The sequence below is a fragment of the Struthio camelus genome, chromosome Z (genome assembly GCF_040807025.1).
Source record: "Struthio camelus isolate bStrCam1 chromosome Z, bStrCam1.hap1, whole genome shotgun sequence".
Lineage (NCBI taxonomy): Eukaryota > Metazoa > Chordata > Aves > Struthioniformes > Struthionidae > Struthio > Struthio camelus.
The window spans coordinates 86,614,545-86,622,548 of record NC_090982.1 but is presented as its reverse complement, the minus strand read 5'-3'; the positions used below and the strand labels follow the sequence as shown (position 1 = coordinate 86,622,548).

The 8,004-nt window shown below is 47.8% G+C and overlaps 1 long non-coding RNA gene across 1 annotated transcript; it reads left to right on the top strand.

Annotated features, from left to right (window-relative positions):
• Positions 1-21: 21 nt before the first annotated feature.
• LOC138064444 (uncharacterized) lies at positions 22-7,280 on the top strand. Its single transcript, XR_011137687.1, has 3 exons — positions 22-207; positions 3,825-3,904; positions 5,218-7,280. It is a non-coding gene; the product is annotated as an uncharacterized lncRNA (long non-coding RNA).
• Positions 7,281-8,004: the final 724 nt, after the last annotated feature.

Genomic DNA, 8,004 nt, shown 5'->3' with positions numbered 1-8,004 from the left:
CTCCCCTCCCCGGGCTGCGGCCGGGGCGGCGCTCACAGGCCGGCGGCGCGGGGGAGGGGAGGATCCGGCCGCCCCGCTGCGGCCGCCCCCGTCACCACCGCCACCACCGCCGCCGCCTTGTTGTTGTTGCCGCCGCCGCTCCTGTCGCTCGCGCTCCGGGGCCGCCGCCGACACGTCCAGCCGCCCCCGCGCATGCGCGACATCCGGGTAACACCACTACCGCCGCCGCTGCCGCCACCCCCCACCCGCCGCCGCGGCCGCCGCCACCACAGCGGAGCGCTTCCTCGCCGCCGGCGCCCCCCCCGCCCCGCTCCGCTCCGCGCGCCGCCACCCCGGCGGCAGTGCGCCTGCGCGCGGGGCCAGCCCCGCGGTTGCCGCGCCGCCAAGAGGCTCCGAACGAGGCGGGCGGGCGGGCGCGCTCCGAGGTTTATTTTTGTGGTTGGCGTTCGCCGGCGGCGCGGGGCGGGCGGGGGAAGTCCCCGGTGCAGCGCCGCGCTGCGCTAACGGCGCGTCGGCCGCGGGGGAGGGTCCGGCGGCTTCTGCGCGGATCTGGCGGGGTTGAGCTCTTCAGAGGCCAGCGAGCCCCGGGCGGCTGGCTGTGCGTGACTGTCCCCGCACCACCCGTCCCCCCACACGCACCGACCGTCCCCTCCACGCGCACCAACCGTCCCCCCACACGCACCAACCGTCCCCCCACACGCACCAACCGTCCCTCCACACGCACCAACCGTCCCCCCCACACGCACCGACCGTCCCCCCACACGCACCGACCGTCCCCTCCACGCGCACCAACCGTCCCCCCACACACACCGGCCGTCCCCCCACACGCACCAGCCGTCCCTCCACACGCACCAGCCGTCCCCCCACACACACCGGCCGTCCCCCCACACGCACCAACCGTCCCTCCACACGCACCAACCGTCCCCTCCACACGCACCAACCGTCCCCTCCACGCGCACCAACCGTCCCCCCCCACACACCGACCGTCCCCCCACACGCACCAGCCGTCCCCCCACACGCACCATCCGTCCCTCCACACGCACCAACCGTCCCCCCACACGCACCGACCATCCCCTCCACACGCACCAACCGTCCCCCCACACGCACCGACCGTCCCCCCACACGAACCAGCCGTCCCCCCACACGCACCAACCGTCCCCTACACGCGCACCGACCGTCCCCCCACACGCACCAACCGACCCCTCCAAACACACACCAACCGTTCCCACCAAACACGCGCACACCAGCTGTCCCCCCCCCAACGGCCACCCAATCACATATTGGAGAGCGTTAGTACATCAGCTGCCAACGCAGTAGACCCACCCCAGAAAGGGGACAGAAGTTACCAGCTCACTGATGCCTGAGGTTGCTGTGAAAGCGAGAAACTCGCTGAATGACAATTTCCAGTTGATTCTTGGGAGCGGGTCATACCTCAGGCAAAAAGGGCAAGAGAGAGCCACAGAAGATGGCAAGTGGATCTACCCTTTCTTCCCCAAACTCAAATCAGCTTCACCTCGATCACCTGGACAAGAAACAGCATGGAGGCACTTCTGAACAGTGCCTAGCAGAAACGCAGCCATGCTACAGAGATCAAAAACAGCCTCAAACCGTTCCTCGTCGGGAGCTTTCGGTTTATCTCTGGGACAACGTGGTGATTTTGCCGTTCCTCGAGGGCTGTGCCTTTTCTCAGGCCAGCTATGTCAGAGCAACGTGCGGCGGTACAGCTCAGCGGCGGCGAAGCCCCAACACACCTCCTCCGTCCTTCCCGCCGAGCCTTGGATCCATCAGGAAAGGCGCTTTGGCAGAAGAAAACGCCAAATAGTGTTTCGGCGCTGCCTTCCCACGTTCAGCCGAGCCTGGACGTCGTTCCACCGCGGCTCGTTTCTGAGACACGCGATGCCCGGATGACTCAGTGATGGACCTAGCGCAGAAGGACCGGGCACGGCACAGAGTGCGAGAAATGGGCATCCCGGCAGGTTAATCATCTCGCTGTGTTTCACCCACACCTACAGGAAACAGCATCAAACACCATTAATCACGACAATCCCCTTCCTTTCTGGTATCCTAGCAAGTTCCTCATGCTGACAGCTCTTTTTGTTATCTGACAAAGACCGTCTTATTTTGAATACTTGATCTGGGAGCCGCTAAGGCTTGCTGACACCAGGAAATTAGCTGGAATTAGTGCACCCAAGCCAAGTAACTAGTTTCTGCAGATTAAAATGGGGTTTGGTTCTGGTATACAGTCCACAAAGGCAGCAAATGCTGAACAGCGTCGTCCCCCGCTAGTTGTCTAGTTTATTCCGCTTCATTTAAGTTGTACTCACAAAAACTACTCACCCCTAGGAACCAGTTAGATGACTCCTATTAGGTAGGAAGACTGTGTTTTAAGAGTTTTGTGCGCAGGCATAATATATTAATTCATAAGCAACTTATCTATACACCATGCTATGCCTAGACTGGGTGGAAGACGGACGTTTTTGGTAGTCAGAGGAGGTTCCTTAAGACTATCATTGGCCACAAGCTTTAAACTGGTATTAGCCAGCATAGCTTCTTAAGGGACTAAGGCTGACTTTTTGCCAGCCGTGGCTGCATGCTCTCGCGCTGTCCCCCTCCTGCAGCTGCATGATGAACGGCATCAGGAAATCGATCCAGCTGAGAGCAACTGTTTCTGCTTGCCAAGTTAGTTTTTGGCTGGAACCGTTCCCTGATAAAGCTCATTGCAGAGCCTCACAGAGGCCTGTGCCAGCGCGAGCAAGAGGACAGAGCAAGCCCAGGAGCAAACATCAGAAGATGGCACGATTATTTAATCTGGTGGCAGTTTCAAGCGCGCGAGGAATTACACGTTAATACACTGAAAATCCTTACTTCAAAGCAGACGCAATTTAACTCTGAAGCTGAGCAGCTCTGCTAAAAGCAAGCCAGAATTATGTTTTTCTCTATGGAGTGAGGCCCAGATTAAATTGTGGCAGGTGGGACTGTTAATCATGCAACATTCAAATGGAAACACCCTCGACCTAGATGCACAATGCACAATGCATCTGGGGGGGGGGGTTACACTACAGTTATATTTGTCAAAAGTACTGCTTAAACCATACCTGCCACAAGTCTTCTGTTTAACCCAGTGCGGTGGCTCTCAAACCATCAGCCAGCTGTGTCAGGGATGTGGGGGCTGGAGACAGGCCAAAACATCTAGTTTCAAAAGCACGAGGTGCCAGCTTGGCTGCAGGAGCGGAGATGGGGGAACACGCGCCTTGCTTGGTGGGTGTACACTGAGCACTGAGAGCACTTGTGATGGTCCTCCAGGAAGGGACAAGTGAAAAACAAACCTAGATTCCTGCGTCCAAGGCCAGCGCAGGAACTGCTTTTCCTGTTTTTCATCACCTGTCTCAGGAAAAATAAGCTCTTCAAAGAGTTCAGCTCAAAAGATTCTTTTTTTTTTCATTTTTTCAACTAGAAGCCTACCTCTCTCTACCCTCGTGTTGCTGAACCACCGGTAGAACACACAATAGAAGGGGAAAGGTGTATGAAATATGATATCCACTGCAAAACACTTTTTGGGGGGCGGGTAAATAAGGGGGGTGTTTCGCAAGCTGCTGGTATGCATTATCACAGCTACCCTAGTAGGAAGCGGTACATCATGGAAATTTTTAGAAATTAATGATGTGATTTAAGGGAAGTGATTTGCTATATTGCCACCCTATAGTGAAATTTCCAGCTCCCAAGACTAAGCCATTTATAGTCACTTCCACATCCTGAAGAAGGCTACTGATTAAATACTGATGAAAAGTATTGTATAACATTACTATATTTGTTATGTTTTCCAGGAGAGATGTAATTTTGGCCTCTTCACAGCATGCAGAAGACCAGGATTTGCTGACTGAATTGCAAATTATCTGTTTCTGAAGTATGTTTTCTTAGAAACTAACATTATGAATGGTAGATGAGAGCAAAAGTTCAAAGGAGAAAACGTCTCCTGATGGAGGTGTGCAATACTCATGGCACGCAATGCAAAACATCCCCATACGCGCTTCCCGGGAGCTCTCACTAGTTACGCCAGCCTGTGCTCCTCTATTGTAGATTCCTAAAAGAGGCAAATGATCTAAATTTGCTGACAAAGACTGTTTCGATGCTAGTTATGCACGAGTGCTTCCCCTCCCTCTCCAAGGTATGTCACTATAATCATTTTTAAAAATCATTAAACACATTGCAGTTTGTAAACACAATCTATTCTCCCTTCTACTTCTTCTCTGGGGGAAGCAGCTGCAAGCCCATTCATCCAGAGAGATAATTTGTTCAAATACATGGATGAAAGCTTCAAAATGTTAATGCTGAACACCGAGCACTGTGAAATAAGCGGTATAATTTAGAGATTTCACATTGATTGTATAATGGCAAATCATAAGTCTAAATATAACTTGTTACATCTCTTTCCATTTATAATACCACTAGTTTGTTTTCAAGGCATACTCTGCGAGCCAAAGCCCCATCTAAGAGGTTGGAGGAGATGATGCAGTGAATTACTGTTACGGGACACTATGGTTTAGATATCTTTTCAATGGACAGTGATCTTCCTATGCAAAAATGTGTTTTCAACAGTGTAAACGAAAGGGAAGTGGGTGTTAGGAAATTCAGTCCAATCTGTCACGATATTCTAGCAAGCAGGTATGAACAAGCTAACACGTAAACCCTCCAGGTTCTGCAAATTCAGAAGTGCGGTATGAAATTGCAAATTTTTCAATGTGTGTAGTGTTCAAGATTCTTATTTTTCAAACTAATCTGGCATTTCCATCATATCGTTTCACACACACACAAGTCGCTTGAATTCAGTTACTCAGCGGAATGTTAATCCTTTGATGTGCCATGAAGTTTTGCTGCTGTTGATCATCACCCTCGTTTCCCTGGCCTCATTCTTTGTAAACAAGACCTCGCAGTTCCATTATTTAATATTATGATTAAGATAAATACGATTTTATAGGATCAATGCTGTATTAAAATCTGAAAAGATCTGAATTAAGTATCGTACAAGTGCTAAATGTATAATAACAGATGTGCTAACGTAGCGTCTACCTAAACTCAAGATTAACCAGAGCAGACAGAAAGATCTGAGGCAGTCAGACTTGACTTCAAGCACTTCAAGCTGATGGGGTAACTATTTGTGTTTATACATAGGAATATTTAAGTGCACAAAGCAATTGTAATAATATCCCTACCTAACAGGTGGAGAAGCTGAAATGTGGGATTTCAGTGACATGCTCAGTAAGCCGCTCCTGCCAGAGCCACCGTAGGATCTCGGTTGCAGCAAGCTTCATCTGAGCCTCCAGATGTTCCAGCAGCATCGCTGGGCACAGCAGCCGCTGGTGACGCCCGGCAAGATCACGTAACAGACTGCACCGACACGCGAATGAAGGATTCAGTTGAATCTGCAAGGAAGAGTTGTTAGAGGACTGTTATTAACTACCACGTAGAAACTTCACCATGAAAGATGCTGAGCTAGTATCTCCTATAGCTCCTAACACCTATAGGAACAATTAGTACTAGGAAGGACATCTGTAGGCTATTATGGCAAATTTGAAAGCCTGCAGAAATACCGTGTCCAGCAAAACGGTACTTTTTCCAGCTACCAAAACTCCCTTGAACTTAAACTTATTTTTGAAATATAAAATACCTGTAGCAGTGAGATCAAGTTAACCTGTTATATTTTAGCATTCCTCCCCCACCCAAAAACGTTACTTTGATCAAACTTCTGCAGCTTGTTTTATCTCAAGATCCCAATCAATATATTTTTATTATTAATAAAAAATGCATTAAGTTGTTCTAGTGACATGCCAAACCACCGATTTCAGTGAGTCCTATTGTCTTGCCAGAAATTAGATTTATAGAATGAAAACGTACTAGGTAAATAATTAATATATTTTTCCTCATAAATGAACATAATTCAGTAATAGAAAATTATTTTAAAAGTCTATTAAAAAAAAAGCTTCTAAATGAAGATTATGTATTCCGCTTCTTCAGCACAGACAGACAAATAGTCACATATGTGGTCTGGATAGTAGTTATCAAAAACTGAACCACCTCTAACATCAGAAATTCCTTTCCCCAGCTGGATTTGGAGCCCAGACTTGATGACAGGCTGCATAGGAGATGTGCTGAAAGCGGAATCCATACCCTACAAAGACTGTGCCACCCTTGGAACAGCTACATGTTTTTGAGCTTTGGGTCACCAGTTCATGAGCTTTTTTTGCAAGTTCATGCAGAGCCCAACAGACAAGAGATTTAGCCTCATGTTTATCAATTGAGTTAGCAACTATATGTAAAACTGCATAACATCTGTGGTGTTAAAAAAAATCTTTACATATTATTTTCTCCCTCCTCCTCTTTCCCGTAATATAATAAGCTCCTTTTGCAGTCCCTCTGCTGGTACCAGCTGAAAAGAAAGCAAACTAAGGGAAATCTTCAAGTAGAAAAATTTAAAAAAACCCCAAAACCCAAGCTTTTAAAGCTCACAAATCTTTACTTACATATAAATAATCAGAATTGCTTAAAAGCCCCCATTGCCCCCAAACTCTCCTGACCTTGATGGCAGGCATACATCTCCACAGTATCACTTTCAGAAATGAAAGCCCGTAATGTTTTATTTCTTTAGCTCAACAAGAGTCCTTTTGCATTTTGGCATGAGAGAGTTGTGAAGGTAGTCATGCCAGATATTTTCTAATTTTCTCAGACAATGAGGAGAGGAAAGGGGAGAGTCAGAAAAGCAGAATTCCTCCCTGCTTTCCCCTTTCTCTCCCCCACAGATAGCTAGGCACCATAAAAATCCCTATTTGTGTATTATGCAACCCTCACAGAACGAAACACAGGACGAGACAGGAGACCCCCTCTGAAGTGCCAGGCCGTCAGCATCCAGCAGGAGCAGCCCTTCAAGTTATTTTGATTTAGGAGCTGAGGGTAACTCAGGTTCTACAGGATTAGACCTTTAATTAGATCTCTTCATTTGCTGCAACACCAAATCCACATGCAATCGTTGCACATCAGCCAGCAGCAGCCAGCTACTTGACAAGAGTACTAAATGCTAGAGACTATTTTACTTGGCCTACAACGCTTTAAAGGGCAGGAAATGTTACCTGAGCCTCTGAGGGCAGCTTGTGCTATTCAAAGGGCAATTTGCACAGCTGGAAATTTTAATCTGTGCTATGCAATATTTGCTTGCGTATGGGAGAAATTCATCCTTTGGACCTTGACATGCCTATTAAGATTAAAATAAGAATACTGACTTCTGAGCTACACAGGTTGTCATGTCTTTTTTTTTTTTTTCTCTCCAGAGTGAAGTATTTTTAACTTTGAATGCGTTTAAAGACTAAACTAAAAAGGGAAATCAAGGATCTCAGATTTCTCTCCATTTGAGAAGCTGTGCAAATAAAAAGAGATTGCCCAAACCTCCATCTGTGACCCTAACAAGCTTTCTAGTATATTATCACATTACTTACTCGCTGTCAAACAAAATACTTTCAGGCAGATATGCTTGAACCCAAAGGAGCCTCACTCTCCAACAACTAACAAATGCTTAATGGAAAGATGAACCCATCAATAGGGAAAATAAGCATTTTATGGTCCAGGTTCTTCTGTCCTTACTGGCACACATAATTCTATTAATTTAATTCAAGTCTCCCTAGTGGTCAGGTTTTTAAAATCATTCAGTATCCAGCCATATGTACAGAGAAGAGAAAAGGGGACCATAGGAAGTAGAGCCACACGGGCCTGACAAAAGGGAGGAAACTATAATTTGATTACAATTACCAAAAAAAAAATCCAAAATAAACAGGAATTTCACATAACTTTGTTCACAAGCATACACAAAGAAACTGTCTTTAAAAAATGGCAGCCATATCTGGCCCTGAGTATAGACTAGGTAACTTGCAACATCTCTTCCCACTTTACATGAAAAGAGATAGAGAGCCCGGCGTGCTGCTTTGACCGCCTGTAGAGAGCAAATTGCCATCAAAAATG